The sequence below is a fragment of the Coturnix japonica genome, chromosome 1 (genome assembly GCF_054131305.1).
Source record: "Coturnix japonica strain WE chromosome 1, WE-NBRP24, whole genome shotgun sequence".
NCBI classification, from domain to species: domain Eukaryota; kingdom Metazoa; phylum Chordata; class Aves; order Galliformes; family Phasianidae; genus Coturnix; species Coturnix japonica.
The window spans coordinates 62,292,297-62,315,066 of record NC_140663.1 but is presented as its reverse complement, the minus strand read 5'-3'; the positions used below and the strand labels follow the sequence as shown (position 1 = coordinate 62,315,066).

The window sequence follows — 22,770 nt, the reverse complement described above, 5'->3', positions numbered from 1 at the left end:
AAAATCAATTAGTTCAGTTTCACTTTTTTTTTCTTTTTTTTTTTTTTCCAATTTTCATTGTTAGTTTTTTAAAGAACATCTTCCAGATTGTCTCTGAACTTTGCATGAAAATTAATTTAGTTAGAAGCTTCTTGCCATTTGCGTATTCCAGCCTAGAGAAGCTGCAGATTTGCAGAGATCGCCAGTAAAAATAGTAACATGAATTCTCACACAGGAATACCTGTGTAGATCTTCAAATGGCATTCTTGGTTTGTATTTACATCTTATTGGTTTTGTGCTTTTTTTTTTTTTAGCAGAACTGTGCTTGAACTGTGATGTGTAGTAAAACCATACTACTCTGTCTTACTGGATGAGCATTAGATGTCCATCAGTGTGACTTTAACAGTGATGTGTAACAAAATGATCTTCTAAGAGATACACAGAAATGAAAATATCTTCTAATAGATGTGCAGAAGGCCTTATCCTAAAATATAGGACTCTCTTTGCATGCCCCATTTCTAGGGCAGAGTAGGCACAGTTTTCTAGGCAACCTGTAGGACACAGTTTCCAGCAGATTCTTATCTGTGGTTTTCTTTTTTATCTATGGTACCTGACTGTAATTACTTATGTCTACTTCATAGTTACCTGGCAGCACTCCTGGTAAAACTTGTGGTACAGCAGCTGCTGGTATACACTTTTCTTGTCCTCTTGTCCATCAGTGTTATCAGAAGGAACTGTGGATGTGCAGAAGTGAGTGTCTGAAATGAGAGCAGGTTAGAGAGTTTAAAACCACCTTTGTTTTGTTCAGTACAGTGCAAGCCTGCAGAAACCTAGTGGGGCAAACGCCTCAGGGACTACAGAAATAAATGCTTGTAACTGTCTGTGTAACAGGAGTAAATGCCTATGTAACACAAGTGAAAGACTAGGAAAAAGTAAGGGGAGTACAAATAAGTACATTATTGTGGCAAGTTTCTCTTTAAGTCGTAATGTGGTTTGAGAACCACATTATTAACAGATTCTGGGGCCAAAGGGAATCAGAAGAGCGTGCATATAATCTGACTCCTCCTATGGCAGTTGTTTTAAAATAGATCTCTAATTTTCTGCATAAAAATGAATAAAATGAAAAGTACTGCACAGGCACAGCTTCAAACTAGTTATTATTGTGACTTTTATCTCATTATTTTTCGCTTATTATAATGGTAACTTTGGAAGATATTTGGAGCAAGAGCCAAAAGCAATGGGAAGACCTGCCTTTTGGCGGAGCTAGAACAATTAGTTGGAAGATCTTGCACTGCAATGTTTGTTCATCTCTTCGCCATTGCTCAATTTTGCTTTCACTTGCAAGTGTGAACCAGCAGATTAGACACTTCCAAAGGCTCATTCACTGTGAGGTTTTGCAGGTGATTTCAGTTTAATGCAACCAGATAATTGTAGCTGTGGGGCTTGGCTAGGTTATAAAGCTGCTAATCCAGACAATATTATCTGATCACATGTTGTGCTTATATGAGAGACCTCTGCCTTTAATAGTCTCTCCCTGTGCTTGTAAGTGGTTTTTTGTTTTTGGTTTGTTTGTTTTTTTTTTTTCAGTTTCAGCAGCCCTATAAAAATGAGACACAGGCTAAGATTAAGCTCTGAAGCAAGTTACTAAAGTTATCCAGTGCTTGATTATATTCACTCTGTACATGTAAGGCACATAGCGTGCCATCTAGCTCACAATGCTAACATGTACATTCACCTCCCCGTTTTAAGAGCATACAAGGTGGTGGGCACTGACAACTATGAAAAAGAAATATTTGGCTAGAGGCCCACACGCACCTGGAGCAAATACAGGGTATTCCTTTGCAGGCAGTTCTATCAATTAGCACAGTCAGAAAACAAATATTTGTATAAGTAAATGTGTAATTGTCAAAATTGTGGCATTATGCTGAATTGTAATAAGGTTTCTGGGGGAGTGAAATTGCTTATCAGCCTCAAGTCTAGACCTCTCATTTGGCAATGTTGTTTGCACACCTTTAGAGAAACTTCCCAAGAATCTGCTCTCTCATTGTTTTTAACTATGCAATCAAGATAGAAAGTGGACAGTGTGTCTGAATTCCTTCTGAACCAGCCAGCAGAATATGCCCCCTAGGTTTGGTAGGACTGCTGTGTCTGGAATTCTGAATTTGTGAAGAGCATTGATATAATATTTGAATGATTTGGTATGTTACAGACTGAAGGAGATCTGTATACTTCTAAGCCCATGAAGTTCAATAGCTTCCAATTACTCCTTTGCATTCCTCTGTCACTGCTCAAGCCAATGCAAAGCCTGGCTGAGCACCCCTGTGTTCTGAGGAATAAATCTGGCTCCTCAGATTCTTCAAGGAAGTGATGAGGCTGCATGGCATGCCCATAAGAATAGGAATGCCAGGCTATTTCCTCAGAAAACTGGCCATGTACTCTTGTTTTGTATTCTTATTACTAGATACAGGATACTCATGTAGCCACTTTGGACTCCTTATCAGCACATGTTTTAAGAGGCAAACTCTTAGAATTAAATGAAGTAATTAATCTATTTACACTCATCAGACTTGGGTGAAAAGAACGCAGCACTAGCCACCATAATACCCCCAAAAAGCAACTAAAAGAAAACCACACTACCACAACCTGCCAGCTGGAGCTGCTCTTCTTGCTTGAATGTGCTTGGCTGCTCTTTTGATTATGCACTGTGTGGACACACCTTACCTTCAGCCCTTGACCTAGTGTCAAGCCTTGTTCTCCCTCCTCTTTCCACAATAAGCAGGCAAAGTGCTGTTTCAAAATGCACTGAATCAAGTTGCTATTGTCTCTAGAAACCATGATGGCAGCAGAGAGTTAGCCTGGGATAGCAGAAGTCAATTCACAGTACTTTTTTGGACTAATTCTTGGCTTGAATTAAGTTCAAGGAAGCAAACGAAATGCAAAACAACTGGGATTTGGCAGTACTAAAGTCTCTGGCCATCTATTTCAGTAATTTCTTTCAGGGAACAAGAGAAACCCAACACTTACCCCATAAAATTTCAGCTAAATATATTCCTTTAAAATTTTATTTAGTTTTAGGGAATATTTGGCTCTGAGTTAGCAAAGACTTAGGAAGCTTATATACGTATAAATAGTTACTTCAGCTTTAGTGTGACGTTGAAGTCTCTGGAAGACGTATGCCTAACAAATAGCAATGGGGAACACTAATGACAAATGTGTAATTAAAAATCTTCAGGACCAGGAAATTTCTGAGCACGTTCAGTATCCTTTTTGTGAACCTCAGAATATCAGCTGGTTTTGGTGAAAATCATAGTAAGCAATTAGCTTGCATCACAGAGGCTAATAGTAACTGAACCTCTTGGCAGATTTTGTGATGGTATGATTTCCTGTCTGTGATATAAGCCAAATTAATTAATAAGAGACTTCAAATTAAAAATAAATAAATAAATAACTTAAAAATCACTCATTCTAACACAGTCATTCCACTGTCAGAGGTGTATAGAAGTGAAGAATTCACTGCTGATGATGAGATGTGGTGTCACCACTATAAGCTGGAGTCAAAACAGCAGTCCAGGAGTAGAGATGTGAATTGTCCTTCAAAGAAAAAGTTCAAGACACAGTTCTCAGCAGGTAAAGCATCGTGCACTGTCTTTTAGGGTAGTAACAGAGTGATCCTTCTGGATTTCCTGGAAGCTGGACAAACCATCAGCTCTGGCCAGTACATTGTAACACTGTCTGAGCTGAAGGTTTGAACTTCCAGAGTCAGGCCATAGAAGAAGATGGCCTTTCTCTTTCAACATGATAACGTCAGGCCCCGTATCAGTTGGAAAAGTGGAGTGCATGGCCAATATGAGCTAGACTGTCCTACCACACCCACCGTGTTGTTCAGATTTGGTACCTTCTGACTTCTGTCTGTTTGGACCAGAGAAAGATGAACTGTGTGAGCAACATTTTTTCCTAGGAATGACGCCATCATAGTAGCTGTGGGGTCACCTCCGCTGATGCAGATTTTTATGTGTACAGCATACAGGCTCTTGTTCATTGCTGGTCAAAATGCATAGATAATGGTTGGGAGTATGTTGCAAAACAGTGTTCTGTAGCTGAGAATTTGTTCTAGTGTTACTGTGCTCATTGTTGCTCATTGTTTTCATAGAAATAAAGGGGAGGCATTACTTTTGGAGCAGTGTGCATATTTGCACCCTGTTAAAGCAACTTTTATTTTGAGAAATAAATCAGTGTTCCACCTGAGATTTCAGCAATCTGATGAATGGAATTCCCTTTATTTTCTCTTTTCATGAAACTGAAAGGTTTTTCTTCCATTTCAGAAGGTCCAAAGGGTTCTGTCTGGATAAGCACGATGAGCAAGATTTGATTCTGAGTCACACTGCATTGGATGATGGTGCTTTCTCTCCAAATCAATGATACTTGTTTTCCTCTAAAAGATGACTGTAAGCAGGTTTACTGCTGGCTGCACTTCCATTGTCTTTTAGCTCTGACCTCATTGCCGTGGAACTCATGTAGTTCCTGTTATTGGTCAGTCTTTGTAGCCTTCCTGAGCATCACCAGATTCATCAAGACAACTGGAATGCTGCAGTAGTGGCATGAGCCACAAATGACATTGGCTGCCCCTGGGGTGTTGGTGTCTGCAGCTCATGGTGGGAAATGGCGTAATCACACAAGCAAATTGTGTCAGAGATATCTTCAAATAGTGAGCAGCACTTCTTGGAGTAAGAAATGAGTTGCTGATAGAGAAAAGAGTGAAAGAGTCAAGAAATTTACTCCTAGGTGTTTTAGTTGCATTTAGTGATGGAAATGATATCTCCATGACATGAAAATTCAGCTGTCTAGCACTACAGTGAGACACGCCTGGAAGAGAAGACATTGCTTTCCCATTTGAAAGTGTAGGTGGCTTAATAATGCATCCAAAAAGGATAGAAAGTCTCCAGACCCTCCTTCCAGTTTATGCCCATTTTCATTCTCTGAACCTAGCTAACATTAGACGCTGCTGAGGCACTGGCCATGATACCAAAAGGCTTTCCCTCCCTGTCCCTTGTCCTTGTGCAGTGAGTAGCAGCCACTTGGGGCTCGGTGCCCTGCACAGAATGACAGAGGAGTGTTCTGTGCTTCTCTCCCATGTAGCCAGACATGCCTGGTGTGCAATGGGCTCTTTAGCCGTTGTTTTACTCTTGTTAATTTTAAGCGTGGAAGACTTTGTCTCTTTTGCTGAACTGTGAAACACATGCTGATCCTTCTGAACAGGTGGCCTAGAAACCGAATGTTTATGCATCTTAGTTTTAAAGCACATGCATACAATTGTATTGTTTGATCTTACCTTTGAAAAGCTTCCCTCATCATTCTTCTGAGCAACCAGAAAATACTATAAATGCTTCATCCTTACCTGGGGCCCATACCCAGCCTTAGGACTCCTTTAGCCTCTGTTCCTGTTCCCATTCCCTATCAGGAGCAGTGATGTGCAAAATGTGGGCTGAAGCTGTTGCTGCCTAAGGCCGCTGTCTAGGCTGAGAATAAATTTGATCAGCTACACAGTTGTGTTTTTCAATGGAGTCTCCACTTCTCCAGGAGAAACTAAAGTCCACAGAGTGCCTCTGGCTTTGTATTAGGCTCTCACAAGGAGATTTGCATTGTTCTCTTCAGCTTCATGTGCTTCACCCACTGCTGGTATATCTGGGGTCTTGAGTAGAGCTCAGTAGGGCTTTTCTGTGCCTTCTTGAGCCTTGCAATGGAAATGCAGTGCAGCTTTGCATCCTGGATTTATGGCCTGTGGAACTAGCCATTTGACAAGAAGGTAAGGTGAATGTATGCATACAAGACAGCTTAGGTGCTCCAGAGTATCCTGTCCTGCATCCAGTTGCCTCTTCAGTAAAGTGCTGGTCTGGAGCCATACTCTTGTGCCAGAAGAGTGGGCACAAATTCAACAACAGCTGGATTTTCAGTTCGTGGTTAGGGCAGTATTTACCTATGACAAGACCTAGCTCCCCACCGACTGGCTCGCAGCTTGTGTGGTTGTGGCTCTCTGTCTGGCCCAGTTACCCCAGCAAGAGCCCAGCCCTGCAGGCAGTGTTTCAGAAATGCAGCAAGCTGTGGTCGTACTGTCCCTGGCACATGGACATGGGATCCAGCCTTCAAACCCAGGCTTCCCTTTTCAGATGAGCTGTTCATTTAATGCTTGCTGTCACCTCATCAATTTCTTTTTACCTTAGCATCATTCCTTTTTAATTTCATACCTAGTGCAAGCCTTACTACCCATAGCATTGTATCCTACCTGAAGCTTTCAAAGAATAACAGCCTGAGTGGAAGTCAGTTCATGCAAGTCAGAGATCAGCATAAACTTTGGCTCCTCTCTGCCCATGAGCGACTTTAAAGAGGAAACATGTCCTCTTCTCCTGCCCTATTGCCACGCTCCTCTTTGCTGCTGGGAAGCAAATGAGATCTTATATGTATTAACACCACGCTCCTGGGCATGCTCCATGTGCAAGTCCCTGGCAGCCGTAAATTAATTAAAAGTAGACAGAAACCACAGAAAAAAGCGAGTTCCCTTCCCCCTCCCCCCGCCCCTCTTTTCCTTTCTTTCTCTGTGGGTAAATAGCTAATTCCTTTGTTCCTTGCCGCACTATTTCATTTCTGCCATCATTGTCCTCATTGTTCTCTGAAACAGGAGGGGTCTGGGCCAGGAGCAGCCAAGGTCTTGGCTAATGACGGGAAGTCTTTAAAGTTTGCGCTGCATTTCATCTTCTCTGTGGGAGTTTTAGGACGCATCCAGTGTTTGATCCCCACCGTGCAACTTTGCTTCTAGTTAATTAACAGATCCCCATTACACTCTCTCATCTGCAAGCACATGGGAGGCCTATCAGGAGGTAATTCAAGGCCAATCTGAGTGATGGCAGAAATTAGAGAAAATGGTTGTTTTAGGGTTCTAACATTTAGAATAAAGCTCTCCCTTTGCAGAGGTGCCCTGTAAATTTGGGCTTGTTTGTTTCCTTGTATTACTTTAAGTCTTTAAGTGATCTCCTATGCAATCAGGTCTCTTTCGGGGGTTTTAGGAAGGGTGGCTGGGAAGGCAGTTTATTTGTTTTGCTGCTGCTTTGCTGTGCTGGCAGCCTGTGTGCCATGCAGTTTTGAGGGCCAGTTGAAACGAACCACACTGTTATTAGCGAGATGTTTTCACCTTCCTTTCATTCCCTGCTTCCCCGTTCCCACCAAGCCTATTATACAGGTTACAAATGTCTTATGGCAACTTTTTTAGTGTTGAGTAAAACCTCTGCAGGCCTCCCAGCTGCAGAGCTTTGTCAGGCTTTCGACTAAATACGACATCTCTCAGGAGTGCAACCTTCTGTCGACTTTGAGTGTTTGGAGTTGTCTGATATGGTTTTTCCCCCCTCTCTTCACTTCCCCTCCCTCTTCCCCACCCTATGAGCAATGACCCCCTTTAACTAATGAATTAGGAACTGCTCCTGCAGTTGCAATTCTCAGTTCAGCACTTGGCAATGGGAATCAAACCAGGGCTATTTAGTGCAGCGTTAAATGGCCCACCACATTAGCCCCCTGGCATGCAAAGCTATTAGGTTGTTTTACTGTTGTTAAAGTTACATTTGTTAGGTAGAGTTGCTGCTCCAACAAACTTCGTAGTGTGGGAAGAAGCGTACAGCCCAGTGTCTGGAGGATGTTTTGTGCAGATACAAGACTGAAGTTTTCCACCTCTCTACAAGGCCATTGGAGGGCAAACTGAAGGCTTGTTGCCACTGAGCAGTCTTGACTGACCATGGCGCTGTGGCAGGGAGTGATGAACCTCCAGCAGTTCAGGAGCCCCAGGTAGCACCAGACCTTGCACGGGGTACCACTGGTCCACTCATGTCTTCACTTGAGCAAGAACTGTGCACAGGCTCTTTCTCCACTCCTTGATGTTGGGCTCACGTGAGGACTGCGATATGCAGCATTTGCCAAAAGGCTCTGCTAGCCCCTCAACTGCAGCACAGAGCAGCTCGCGATCTGAGAAATGCTCTTGAAAGCACTTGAAGTAGAGGCTGTCACAGACAAGGGATTCACCATTTTTTGCTACCAGTGAAAGAGGGGTGTTATTTTGATCTTACCATCAGTGCCATTTTGAAGATCCTGGGCACAGTTCCTGCAACTGCAGAGGATGTGTATCACCCGGGGAGGTGGGATTCACCACTTACCATGATCTTAATGTACACGTACAGAACACTAACTAGAAGGTATGTGCACCTTCAGATCTGTTCATCATGCTTAACTTTTCCAGCCTTCATTCTGGGTCTCTGTCTAAAAATAGTAATACGTGTCTGCTCATTCAAGGAGCCTGCTGCCTTTATTCTCTGAATGAATGTCTTACTGAAATCTTAAAATACATTTTAAAAAAAAAAAAAAAAAAAAAAAAAAAAGGAAAAAAAGGAGTTGTGCCATGGGTAAGAGCAATGCACAGAGAAAAAAAATATTTCAGGAAGGGCCGCAAAGGCCATGTTTTAGTATTAAGCCTCCAGTTCTCTAGGCTGAATCCTGACAGCCAGGACAGCCTTTCCATGTTCCTGTTTTCTCTCCAACTCACTGAAGCTTTTATGGACGAGAGATGAACGAGGCGTGCTTTTGCTCCACTCTAGACAACTCAGTTCCTTGAAGCCAATTTTGGTGCATGTGTTGGCTCCACTCATATGGACTATGTCTCTTTTGTGTTCTTGCTCATTTTGCAGTGATTCACATCCTCTCTTTGCACAGCAGCAATACTTCTCCATTGCTGATTGATTTAAAGATACTATAAAGGTCTGATGGATTTTTAGGGATGAGAGGTGAAGGATCAATGTACAGATACACAAAGTGCTGTTGTTTTGTTTTATTTAAACATAATGAAATGGGTGGATGCATTGGTAGTCAAGGCACCCTGTTGCTGACATGACTGGGGTAGACAGGGTCCTCAGCTGCTAAATAGGGATGCTTGGATGTGCCACAGGGTTTCAGAGAGAATCCCCCTGAAAAGGAAGCCTGTGCCAGTATTGTAGGGTGCTTGTGCCAGCCAGCTTGCGGGGTTGATTTGGCATTTGGCGTAGTGGTAGCGGCTGCCAGTGTGTGTGGTGGAAGAGAAGGGAATAGACAAGAAAAACACACAGGGGTTTAAAACAAAAATGTAAAATTATTTGCTTTGTGCCATATGGTCTCCAGTATTTTGACAAAACTAAGGCCAAAATTAATCATGCCAGGTTAGAGTTTTAGTTCAAAAACATATGTATAACTGTCCCCCAGAGTGTGTGTTTGAGTTACCATTTTCATATCGAAAAACCTTAACCTTTTCAGCTTCTAGTTCTCTGTTCCACAACCAATTGCTCTACATTGCTGAGCATTTCCTATTGTGTGAGAATTTAAAATCCTTTGGGTTGTGGGTTTGGGTTGTTTTTTGTTTGTTTGTTTGTTTGTTGTTGTTTTTTTTTTGCGTTGAACTTTCTTAGTTAAAATGGCAAAGACATTGTGGATTTGAGTTGTATTACTTTGTTTAGGGGAGTATATTTTCTTTTTCATGGGACTAAATGGATTCTAAAAAACACTGCCTTGTGTCTAGGCTCGTTTATTTGGCCTAAAAGGAAGAAGGAAGGGTATGGAGAATGAGGGAGAAGGAGGAACCAGAACCATTGGTAAAAGTTGGAGATCTATTGCTGGAAGTCCATCATGCAAATACTGCTTGTCTTCAAGAATATTCTGTGTTCACTGCACCTGTAGCATGGGGCTTTTTAAAGTGTGGGATTTAAATTTAGAAATATGGAATTAGTTTTTACTGAATGTGCACAGAAATCTGATCTTCTGCAAACCGTTGAACTTTTCGCTATAATTTTTTCATCAAACACCCAGAATCTTGTTATAATGAAGCATGTTATACGGGTTTGCCGTGTATTACATTATTGAACAAGCTTGCATATGTGTTGAAAGCACGGTAGCATTCTGCACTAGTTTCTGTTGTGGGCACTTTTCTTCTCCACTAGAAGTGCCATATGGAGTCTGGCTTAATCCACTTCAAAACAAATCTAAACCATACAAAGGCTCTCCTGAAATGGAATGAGGATGACTGGGGAGTGGAGCTGATCTGCATTCGTTTTTCAAGGCTGATTCATTATGTAGACGGGCCCACAGGACAGTATCAAATCCTGAAAGATCCAGTTTTTATAGAGCTCAGGTGTGATTGAAGGAGATATTTTTGTTCAACCCACTATAGAGATGTGAGATAGAGATCTATATTTGAATTTCATATCTATCTTGAAGTTGGAAATGCTCAGAGGCAGGATTTAGGCAATCTTTAATTCATATGAATGTCAGCAATACTACGACTATCTGAAGACAGTAAATATATATCAATCAGTAACTGATCTCAAGATCAGCCAATCTATTATCATGAAACCCCTCCTTTTAGGAGAAGGAAAATGTGAGCAGAAATCTGAAAGAACAAATTTAAGCAACTGGTTTCCCTTCACTTTTAAGACCAAATAGTGAGAAAAGCATAAAAGAACCCCAGTTTGGATGATAACGAAACGTTACTTTGAAGTTCTAACTAAATTGCATTTCTTGTTCTCTGCTGTCGCCTGCGAGACTCAGAAAAATTGGACAAGCAGTGATTAGTATATAATAATGTATGTTCAAATAGCTTATGGTATTATGAAAACAAAAATTCAAAAGGCCAATATACTGACAGTTAAAATCTGTCTAAGGGGCAATAGGGGGGAACCTTCACAAAAACAATATGCTGATTGCATGCAGCCACCCTGCCGAGTCAAATCTTAAATAAATTATACATACATAGCTGTACTGAAGCTGAGAAATGAAGCAGTTTAAAATGTTCCTGTTCTGTGCTTTAGGCGATGCCTATATCCACTCTATGTCCTCGGTGCATTAGATGTTTGGTCTGTTGGTTTGGGTACCGTGGCACAAGAACTGGGTGGTAGCTGACACTTCAGAGACCAGTGGAAAAACCCAGCTTTGTGCCAGTCAGCTGTAGGGAGAAATGTGGATGATAATTTCTTTCCGATTCTTTGACAAGAATTCTCTTTTAGGTGTCTCCACCACACCTCCTGACCCTCCCTGACCCACTTGTAAAAAAAAAATCCTGATGAAGCACTGAAAAGGAATATATTTGGGTAGTCACTCTTTTTTTCCTTGGTTTTGTTGTTGTTGTTTTCACCCACAGGGATACATTTAAGCAGATGAAGTTCTTCAGAAATTTGGGTCAAATCTGATGAGTAATTTCAGCCAAAATAAAGATGAAAATAAACTTCTGAACATCAAAATTATTCATTCCAGTACACACAAGACAAAACATTTTGATTTCTTGCTGTTTCCAAGAAGACTGGATGACTGAACAGACTAGGGACAAGGACTGCTAACAGGGATGTAGAAGGTCCATATTCTTATCCTCTTTCTTCCCAAATTGAAAAAAAGTCTGGAACATAATTTTTCCTCCTCTCATATTCCATTCTTAATCTATACACGCATAAACTCATGCATGCATGTTAAGGTTGGAAAGTTTAATTCTGTAAGTTTGTGAGTAGGCTGATCACTGAAAACTAATATGTGGGGTCCACTTCCTGTGCCAAGGGATGTGTAAGTGCTAGTGGAGAGCTTCAACTAGAAGGACTGATAGGAAGATGTCAAAAGGAAGTTCTTTACAGAGAGAGTGGTGAGGTGCTGGCACAAGCTGCCCAGAGAAGCTGTGGATGCTTCATCCCTGGATGTGTTCAAGGCCAGGTTGCATGGGACCCTGGGCAGCCTGGTCTAGTATTAAATGTGGAGGTTGTTGGCCCTGCATGTGGCAGAGGGGGTTGGAACTTGATGATCTTTGGGGTCCCTTCCAACTGAAGCCATTCTGTGATTCTATGAAGATCTTGATATACCTCTGGTGAGGGCAGATGCTTAAGGTGTGGTGCATGCACAAATCCTTGCTCCAAATCACGTTTAATTTAAATTGAGCACGTCCATATCATGTTGAATGCATCAGTTCCTAAAATGCAATGGGATGGAGAGTTTGACAGCAGGACCATGGAGACAGGATTTACTGTCAGACTGCTGTCAGCTCTTTCTCTTGCCCACCAAAGGCCACCTTTGGCCATACTTGTTTGTTTAGCTCTATTTTTGACAGTGAGGCTGCAGCTTTAGCTTAAGCTAGTAGAAACAGTTCAAGATTATTTAATGAACTTTAACAGATTTTGCCAAGTTCTCAGGATCAAATCACACTTCCTAAACTTCTGTCCAAATGCTGCACTAAAAAAGAGAAGAAAAAAACTTCCTATACTACTCAGAAGATAATGCAGTCTTGATCTTTGACTGACAGAATCCATCAAATCCTTAGGTGTAAACCTGGAATAAAATGAATAGGCATGCTGCTCTGATTCTCAGCACTATGTGAAAGTGTACTGTTATGGAACTCTTGCAGTTCTACCAAAAACACCTTCTGAAATTTCAGAGTTAAATCAGTAGATAAGAGCATAACTTGGATCCTGCTTTTGGCATAGTATTGATCGCTTGCTATCCTTCTGCTGGATAGAATAGATACTATTTGAACTTATTTTTAAAAGTATATTTCAACATTGCTTAGGCACAAACAGAGGCTAATGTGTCTAGCTTTCAGATAGCTTATTACCATTCGAATACTCTGTAGATAAATTATATTAAAAGAAAAAAAAAACCTGTTTCAGCTTCTGACTCATTCTAAATGGAGACTTAGCTCTAAGTAATCAAAATTGCTTTGGTTGTGCATAGCAGCATTAAAAGCCTTGTCCACTAATTGAGTGAAGCGGCTCCAGTGAAGCAGCCTTGCCCCCTCATTATGTGATCTTGCAAGTGCTGTTTGTCATCGGTGCTTGCTGGTCTCAATCTAACTGTACTGCTGGTGCAAATTAACGGTAATTCGTTATGACATGCTGTGTCCTTCCAGTGCAACAACAATATGGATCTTGTACCACCCCCACCTTTCTGTCCTTTCCTCCCTACACCTCCCAGATCCTTTTCCCATTTCAGGATAACACTCCTGCCTTGGCCTTCTAACTCCTTCCAACTAACTGCTGTGTCAGGGTGTTTTGTGGCTCAGCTGATGGACAATACTCGGTGCTCTTCCCCTGACATGTTCCAAAGAGATGCATGTCAAACAAAAGGCAGCACTTTCTGGCAGCTCGGGGAGTCACCGTGTTGATGGAAGACTTGTTTTTAGGGTGAAGCTCTGCAGCCACACAGGTACTGGCATCCACAGGGAGCAGGGGAGATCGCTGGGTAGTCTTTCAAAATCAAAGTTGGGGAATATATGTGAGGCCTTGATATTATACAGTTGCCACAGCACATAACACTATTGTTTATTAATTTCCTTTTATTTCTTTTTCTTTCTTTTTTACTTGAGTCACCTTGAGTGCAAGAAATGGTCTCAGGAACTCAAGAAATTTCTGCTTTACATTGCCACATTTCTTTGTTGCTTTGCAACAGACACTTGCTGTTGCTTTAATAATAATCTCCACTTCTCACCTTCTTGTTATGCTGTCCTTTTAAATGAAAAACTATATTGCAAGAGCTGTCTCCTGCTTTGCACTTATAGAGAGGTTCCTGCAAGGGAGCCCTGATTTCAGCTGCAGCTTCTGTCCCAGATTCTCAGCTGGTGGCAGCTGGCTGAACTCCACTGAAGTCATTAAGTGCATGTGAGAGGTCTATGGCAAATCATCGTTGTTATTTGCATTGCTGGGAGAGGGATCTTCAGCAAGTTAGCCCCATTAAAGTCCAACTCTCACAGATATGCAGTAATTCGTCACTGGTTTCTCTTGTTTTCATTCGAAAGAAAGGTAATCATTTTCAACCGAAGTTGAATATTTTTGTTCTTGTCAGCTTTGAGACAAAATATTTTCCCCTGATACTTCTGGTGGGGAAATTTGCAGAAGTTAATGTGTCTTAGTAGAATTTTTATTTAAGCCTCTGTCACTTCTCAGTTGAAAAACAAAATATTTTTGTGAGGATACAAGAAAAGAAGTTCAGATTAAGCTCTAGATTTTTCAAAAGTTGTGGAAGAATTCAGTACTGGTCAAAATCAAGGTTGTGAATCTGAGTTCCTCCTAACTAACATTAGACACTTATCTCAGATCACCCGATCATGAAGACTTTCTTTGTAGTCAGTGCAGGGAGATGTTTCTGACTAAAAAATGACTGAGCCCCCATCAGGGCCTTACGGTTCTTTGCCAGAGGGTTCTCAGGCTTGATGGTGTTCTTAACCTTTGCAGTTGAATTTAACTTGCTTTAGTCTTCACTTGCTAACAGATCATTGATACTAGAAATATATATATTTTTTAATTGATACTAAAAAGATCCACCAGATGATCTGTTATCATTGTAATATGATGTAGACACATCTACAATGCTATTCATTAGTAACAAGGTTAATGCCATTACCCCTGTTCCACAGATGAGAAACCTGAAGCAAGGGAAATGACTTGACAAAGGTCAGCTACAAAAGACATGTTTCTGCTCCTTTACACCCCTTCAGTCTCACATTATTCGGAGAGAATAAAAGCAAGGTTTTCTTTGCCCCCAAGTCCCAGAGCTGTGTTGTTGTGTTAGACTTTTAGCTAAATTAGATCTTTCCCTTTAGATTCGAAGCTTGAAAATGGGATCTTTAACAGTCCAAAGCCAAGTAAATAATCTCCTACTAGATTTCTTGTATAAAATGTCATTGAACCTTACTTCTGATGGTGTTATTTTGGGGCTTTGAATCTACTACACCCTAAAATATTTCTTATTGTTGTGAAAATTATTTTGCATGCAAGAGTTGATGTAAGTATTTTGGAGACTTGTAGATGTGTCATAGAAGAAGACAAGGTGAGGACTTCTGACCACAGAGGAGGGGGTTATCTTCCCCAGATTCGTGGTGTGCCCCATTTGTAGCACCAATGCAAAGTATCTCCTGTGCTATGGGGAAGTAAGTTCTTATATGTGCACAGTGTGCAACCATCATCTGTGATACAACCAAAATGATTGTTAGAGACACTTCAAGACCAGTGAAGAGATAAGGATGAGGACTCTTCCAAATGATTTTTTGGAGGGGGAAAAAAAATAATTTTACTGCCTCAGAAGGGCAGACTTCTCAAGATACACAATTCTTTGCTAACTGTCATATCGCCTTTCCATTGAAAGCAACAACAGAAGTCACAGAATCACAGAATCACAGAATGACCCAGGTTGGAAGGGACCTCAAGGATCGTGTAGTTCCAACCCCCCTGCAGGTTCAAGCTCCAGGAGTTGGAGAGAGCTTGCATACTCAATGCAAAGAACTTTGGGTCTTTGAACTGGGGGAAAAAAAAAATATATTTAATTTAGATTATATATAATCATTCTTTATTAGAGCTTTAACTTGGTTAAGTATAATCAGGTAGCTATTCTATAATTTAAATAGCCGGTGATTGTTATTTGATAATAACAACTTACAATTATTTAGTGCTGTATATCCCAAAGGGATCCCAGAGGACTTTAAAGACTCAACAATAAAATGCACAACAAAGTAAACATTAATTACAATTACACCATTACTATAAAGTATGAGGATATTAAAAATCTGGCAGTCTGTGGTTTGCTTCTGCTCTCATTTGAATTCATTAGCCAAGCTCACCCAGAGTGCAAATGGATTATTAGTGGTTCTGCCATATCCGATTTAAGAAATCTTCTGTACAAGTATTTTAGTTAGAGCAGGGACGGGAAGGAAAGGGTGTAAATACTCTTCAGATGTTTGCCTACAAATGAGATCCACTCATATGAGTTGTTTGAGTGGGATGTTATTTCTGAACTCTGTCAAGCCCCTTGAACTCATCCCTCTTGTGTTCAGGTGATCGTTTTACTACTATGTTAGGCTCTGCTAGACTGGTTCCTTATCAGCGGGAAGGAGGGTAAACAGGCTATCTTGCAAATGCCACATGCTTATAATGCCAGAATGAAAAGTCATTGTACTCTGTACAAACTGCTCTATCTATGATATAATTTGAACTTCAATCATCTTGTTGTTATCCTTGAGTCATCAGCATTGACACCTCGCTGAGGTGAGCAGAAGAATTTATACCTCTTAAGGTACCCTTCCACCTCTTTTGTAGATTCAGGTGTCCAGCTTGGCCCTTGAAAGACTCCCAGAACCCAGTGAAATCCTCATGAATTATGAAGTTTTTCAGCAGTCAAGACAAGTTGTTTGCACCAGAAGATAAAGATAGACCACTTGTAAAACAAGTATTGGGATGTCAGAGAGAATATGTAAATTACTTTTTAAAAACTGGTTCACAAGATTTCTCGTCCATCAAGATGGTTTTTAGTTTCTGAAAATATTAATCTTCCTTGGCTTTTGGCCACAGCATATGAAAACACTTCATTTCTTCTTAAAATTCTTCTTCTTTCTTCATCTCAGAACCTTCCTTCAGTTTCTTTTTTTTTTTAACATTCTTAATCATTGTGTGAAAGTTGTTCACTGATAGACTCTTGTTTTTCAGATCTGTAATGAGGCATGAGAGATTTTTACATTTCTGTGGTGAAAGTTTTGCATGGGTCTTACTGTAAACCTTTCATGTTTTTAATTTGCTTACTTTTGGGAGATGGAAGAAAGGGAAATGGTGGCTTGCAGACAGGTTTTCTGCTCAATTTCCTCTATGCATCAGGTGATAACCCTCCAGTACAGATGCTGCTATGACCAAGAAACTGAGTCTAATTTATGGTCATATGTAGATCCACTGGTGGCCTTTGGACTTACTTGTAATCTGCAAGAAACTGTTTATATTATGGTTAGGAGGCTCATCTCCGAGCGAAGTAGAACAAGCACACTTAAGGAAATATCCAGGTAGAACCTACAGAAGCTCCCGCTCTCTTCTGCACAGATTTGCAGATTCCAGGTCTCAAAGCGATCATGGTGTTTGCATCATATCATTCTGATATCCTCTGCAGTCATTGGGAATCCAAGCACACTACCCATATTGTAAAGATGTTTTCCCATACAACCAAACTCAGACTAAAATTTTTTAGTCTGAAACCATTTTCCCTTGTTCTATCACAGCAGCTTCTGCTGAAAAGTCTTTCTTGTAACATCTAAACTGAAAGGCCACTATTGGGTCTCAGCCCTGGAGCCTTTTTTTTTTTTCCAGGCTGAGCAGTACCAGCTCTCTCAGCCCGTTTTCATAGTGAAGGTGATCCATCTCTCCTCTGGATGTGCTCCAACAGGTCCATGTCTCTCCTGTGCTGAGAATTCCATATGTGGGCGCAGTGCTTCAGGTAAGGTCTCACCTCACAGCAGTTGGTGTCATCTGCAGACTTGGAGTGCTGAGGATGCACTTGATTCCACTGCTGCCATCATCGATGAAGATACTAAAGAGCATCTGTCCCACTACTGACGTCTGAGCGATGCTGATATCCATCCAGACATTGGGTCATTGACCACCACTCTCTGGGTATGATCTTGCAACCAGTTCCTCATCCACAGAGCAGTTCCACCCATCAAATCCACATCTTTCCAATTTGGAGAGAAGGATGTTGTAGGAGGCTGTGTCAAAGGCCTTATTGAAATTCGGACAGATGACACTAGTGGCTCTTGCCCTATTCACTCGTGCAGTTATGCTGTCATTGCAGGCCACTAGATTGGTCAGGCAGGATTTGCCTTTGGTGAAGCCATGCTTGTTGTCTCATATCACCTCCCTCTCTCTCATATGCATTAGAATAGCTTCCAGGAGGATCTGTTTCATGATTTTCCCTGACACAGAGATGAGGCAGACAGGTCAGTAGTTCCCTGGGTTGTCCTTTCTACCCATCTTAAAAATGAGTGTGTTGGATATTAGGAAGCACTTCTTTACAGAAAGGGTAGTTAAGCACTGGAATAGGCTCCCCAGGGAGTTGGTTGAATCACCATCCCTGAATGTATTTAAGAGCCGTTTGGATGTGGTGCTCAGGGAAATGATTTAGCAGAGGGTTGTTAGAGTTATGGTACTATGGTTAGGCTGCGGTTGGACTTGATGATCTTCAAGGTCTTTTCCAACCTGGGTAATTCTGTGATTCTATAATTCTATGACTGCCTTTTTTCCAGTCACCAGGAACTTCATCCAACTGCTGTGACTCTTCAAATACTATTGAGAGTGGCTTGGTGACTGCACCCTCTGGACTTGAAATGGCGTGATTCCTAATTTGAATATAGAGACTGAAGTTATGATTATCAAAGTCTGCTTAGGGGAGCGGGAACGGAACTTCTTCTTTCACTTTTATAAACATAAATCTCTAGAGTTTGAGATTAAATAGATTTCCCTAGGTTACTAGAGTTGTGTTACCTTCTCTGTGCCTGGAGATCATCTACTAAGGAGTGAGAAAATGCCTGTAGAAGTAGGTAGCAAAGATGTCACAAAATGTGACTAGCTTTGCTGCAGGCATCATCAGAAATGCTGGGACTTTGTGGCATAAATGTGGAATGTAAAGGGAAACTGGATAGAATTGGTTTTTATTTACAATAAAAAGTGATAATATTCAAGTCAGTTGAAATCATGGTGGTTATGACATATACCCAGTGTGATAATTGCAGTGATTCTAGAAATAAATAAATAAAATGTAAGAAAGGTGAGCTCGGATCAGAGCTTTAATTTTTATCGCGGTTTGTATATTCAGAACAAAGTCAATGTGCACTATATGTAAGTAAAAACAATGCATTAGTGAAAGGAGGTGTCTGAAGGAAAGAAGTCTTCATTTGTGAGAGCATGAAACCTGAAAAGAAACTGTTACTTTCACACTGTCATTTGCAAAACTCATGTTGAGAAAGTGTCAGTTGTTGGTCCAGGAGAAGTACTGCATGACTGCTAGTATAAATGGCTCTAGGCATAACCTTGTACCATTTGGTATCAGTTTGTCAGATTGATAGAAAGAGAAATACAAGTGAACAGGAAAGTTCTGGGATTTCATTATGGAATTATATATATATATATATATATATATATAATCAAAATCCTTTTACAAAACACCTTTAAAATGTTGAAGAAGTAGATTAGAACTCCTATTGAGTGTGGAATGTTATTGGGAATTATTATTACTGCATATTCTATACAGCATCTTCTCTGTATGTTTATAGCGTGTAGAAAAATATCTGATTAGTAGTCTTGACTTAGAGTGCTCTGTTTCTTCTCCATATTGGATAAATCTCCTACTGATGGATCAATCATTTAATCAATCTACTAATGTGGCCTTCAGCACTATAGTATCTGAGTGCCTCCCAGTGTTGGAACACTCAATAATGCTTAGTTTTTCTCCAGTAATTCTGTACTCTTTAATTTGATTTTGTTCCTAGTTACATGGATGTAAATCTAAAACTACTCCATTGATTTTGATGGAACAAGCAAGCAAGGATTCAGGATCTCAAGAGAGCAGAATCTAACCCTCTGCTTGAAATTCTCCATGTATATACTTCAGTAGCTTTACTAAGGTTTCTTGGATTTATTAATCTAGTCTCTCATTTGTTCTCTCTATTCCTGCTGTACTTTTTTTTTCTTCTTCTGCTTTAGGTGCAATCCAAAGTTCTCTGAATTTACTGTCACTTTTTTCTATCAAGTTCAGTGGACAGTGGTTCAGTTTCCCACTTGCCCCTCTGCTTTTTTCCCCTCTGTAGACCCTGAAGGTTCCTGTGTGAGATTTTATCCACTTTAGTAGCAACTGAATGAGGAAGGCCCACTTCTTTAAGAGTTTCAATAGTGAATATAAGAAAGATTTTGAATGAAATAATTGCGGCTCATCCTTTGACATTTTTATTTTCTTTTTCTTTTCTCTCCCCTTCAGTGTTGCAAGAAGAAGAAAATAAAAAGAAGAGGAGCTGAGAATTTAAACTGGGAGACTCAGCAGGTAAGAGGTGTGTTTTGCCTTTGCTGGGCAGGGAGTCTCTGGAAGTGCTGTTGAGAGCTGGCAGCAGATTGGCTCGGCCCTGAGAGATGAGACTGGCCAGGACCTACAAAAGTTTGGTCTCCGTTTCTTGCTCCTTGGCAGGCTTCTTTGTGTTACTGTGGGCAAGCTCTTTGTTTTGCTGGATCCTCACCTGCAATGGGGCAGAACCACTTCCTTGTTTCAGGAGGGTGGGTTGGGGAGCGATGAGTAATTGAGAGAAAGGAGAAGTTTAATGAGATGATGGTGTATAAGAGATACTTGGACAGAGCTGCTTGGCTCAAGGGTGACAACTGCACGGTGTGGCATATAGGGTTGTGGTTTGAAGCCTTTTAAGAAATGTTTTAGTAAGTTCCTTCTTTGATATCTGTAACTTTATTGCATTTGCTTACTGAAAACTCATTTGGTTACTTTAGTCTTGTTTCCTGTTCTACATGTTTTTTAAATAGAGTGGGGGTGAAATGTGATATAATCAAGACACAACTTTTCTCTTTTTTTTTTTTTTTTTTTTTTTTTTTTTTTTTTTTGTACAAAAAGTTGAATTGAAATCATGGTAACAACTTTGGAAAGCCAAGGTCTTGGTGAACCTCAGTTCTGTCAGGGCTCACTCAAGACAGATCTGAGGACATAAAGCTTTTGTCCCTGACAAAATCCCCAGCCAGGCTGCCAGATCTTCAGCCTTCCTCTAAAGCTTCAAGTGCTGGAACTCTTACAGAGAACCAGCTTGAAGACTTTTAACCTTGTTCTTGGAAAAAAAGTTGTCCCATTTCCAAAACATTCGGCCTGAGGCAGTCATGCTTCATAGATAAATCAGACAAAATGGCAAAATATTGGCTGAGTATGAACAACTGCAGGTAGTTGTTTAATTGCTTGTGTCAAGTGATCTTAATAACAGGTGTAGCTACTGCTCCAATCAATTACATAAATTGTCCTGCACTCTTTCTGGGTTCTTACTGAGGCAAAGCTATTGATATGTAAGATCTTCCTGAGTGAAGTTTGAGGTTTTGGCCTTATGACTGTCTTAGAAGATAGAGCTTAAATAAGCAGTGAGTGATGTATTTGTGCTTTTATGCCTTTTCTGCATATCCCACAGTAGCAAGAATTTTTGGTTTGCCTCCCCCTGACAGACTTGTGAGATTGCATTTTAATTTTAATATTCAGACAACTGGAAGGTGTCAACGACAACAAAATGACTGCTGTCCTGTTTGAAATTCCCTGCTGGGTCCACCTATCCTGCTTTGTCTGATGCAGAGATAACAAGATCTGGGGGCAGCAAGTGCCTCTGCCTCTGCTGTGTGCAGCACTTTGTGTTGCAGCACTATGCTGCTTTTTGGAGGAGGCTTCCAGGAACACGTAATGTGAGAAAGACCTGCTGGGAGTGAAAGCTCCCAAGCACAGAGAGCAAGCTTGGCATAAAGTCAGAGGTAAAAAACATTCAGATAAATACACCTTGTATATCATGTATTAATATATACATTGTGCAGCTATCAAGCATATTAATATATCAATAAATCATTTGCTAATCTGAAATAATTTGGTCCCTAATAATTGTGAGCAAACTACAGCATTATAAAGACAGATTTTTAGTTGCAAAAGTTTTGGTCTGAGAATGAAGTGTTTGTGTTTTCATTGTGGGTGTCATTAATAGGCCTCTAACAAGCTGTACATGAAGATGATTAGGCCTGTATTGTTTGGTTTAGAAGAATTTACTTTCAGGGTTTGAATGTTTGTTTGTTGTGTTTTGTATTTGGTTTTGTTTTTAATTTGTGAGCGGTTTCTTGGTTTCTTGACATTCTCAAAACCATATAATGGCATCTGGTTTTTGCTGTGAAGTTACATCATTTCAGAGCAAACCAGTGTACTGCATCAGGCTGTCTCCCTGTGTATGCCGGGTCATATGTTTAGCATTAAGGATCAGTTTCTGTGCTTTCTTCATTACAGTTTAGATGTCTGTAAGGAACTGGTAGTTAAAGTATGGCAGACTTCAGATAATTCTTCAGCCTCAACCTCTGTTTCCACTGCCTTTGATCAGGGTGTATTCAACTCAAATATTTATAAATTACTATTTCACGTGCTCCTTTTGATTTTCATAGGTATGCTTATCCACACAACTAGAGAAGTAGATTTCATATTATAGTTCCTGAGGATGTAAACGTTGTTATTGTAAACGCTGATCAATTTTTTACTGTAAAGTGTGAGGAAATAGGAAGACATAGGTCTTAAAACAAAGAAAGTACAGTTCAAGTGATAATGAGTGGCATGGAAAGGGTGAAGAAGACATCTGTCAAATACATCATGTTCAGGTACATACAAAGGTACATATATATATATATATCCATGTTTATTCCTGCAGTTTAATTTAACATCCTTTCTTTGTCATATTAAAAATATGACTGTAGAAAAAATAATCTCAAAAAAATTTGAACCATGTGGCTGAACCTGTCTTACTGATGAGAATGAAAAGCAGCCAGAAATTGAAAGGGGGTGAAGGGGGCAATATTTTTTCTGGATAAACTGTCTTAAAGTCATTAAAAACAAATTATTCAACCTTTTTACCAAAGAAAGTATATTTTTTATGACTTTTCCCTCTATATGATTTTGAGGAAAAGGGGATGGAAGAGCTGCAGAAACTCTCCATGCAGATGTGGTAAGTTACATTAAAGCTGCAGTCTGCCATTGGAACAGTCGTTGTAGGCTGGAGACCGTAACTTCGTGAGGCAATGAAAAGGAGTTAGTCTGAGGTTGCTTGCTTCACTCAGAGTTTGTTTTTGGTTTGGTAAATAATGTAGGTGTGCTCGGGGAAATTCTCATCTTTATCCCACTTTATTTTGTAGCTATGGTTTTGGTTAACCTGAAAATCCGAGTCTGTGTGGCAGTGGTGGGAAG

General features: G+C 40.4%; 1 protein-coding gene across 11 annotated transcripts in view; it reads left to right on the top strand.

The window, feature by feature from the left end:
* SOX5 (SRY-box transcription factor 5) overlaps window positions 1-22,770 on the top strand; it is a 622,935-nt gene that overhangs the window by 156,711 nt on the left and 443,454 nt on the right. For all 11 annotated transcript variants that reach the window (XM_015868603.3, XM_085542555.1, XM_085542533.1 and 8 more), the window contains one exon: window positions 19,786-19,848. The gene's annotated coding sequence lies outside the window, so the exon portion shown is untranslated. The remainder of the gene's footprint in view (window positions 1-19,785; window positions 19,849-22,770) is intronic.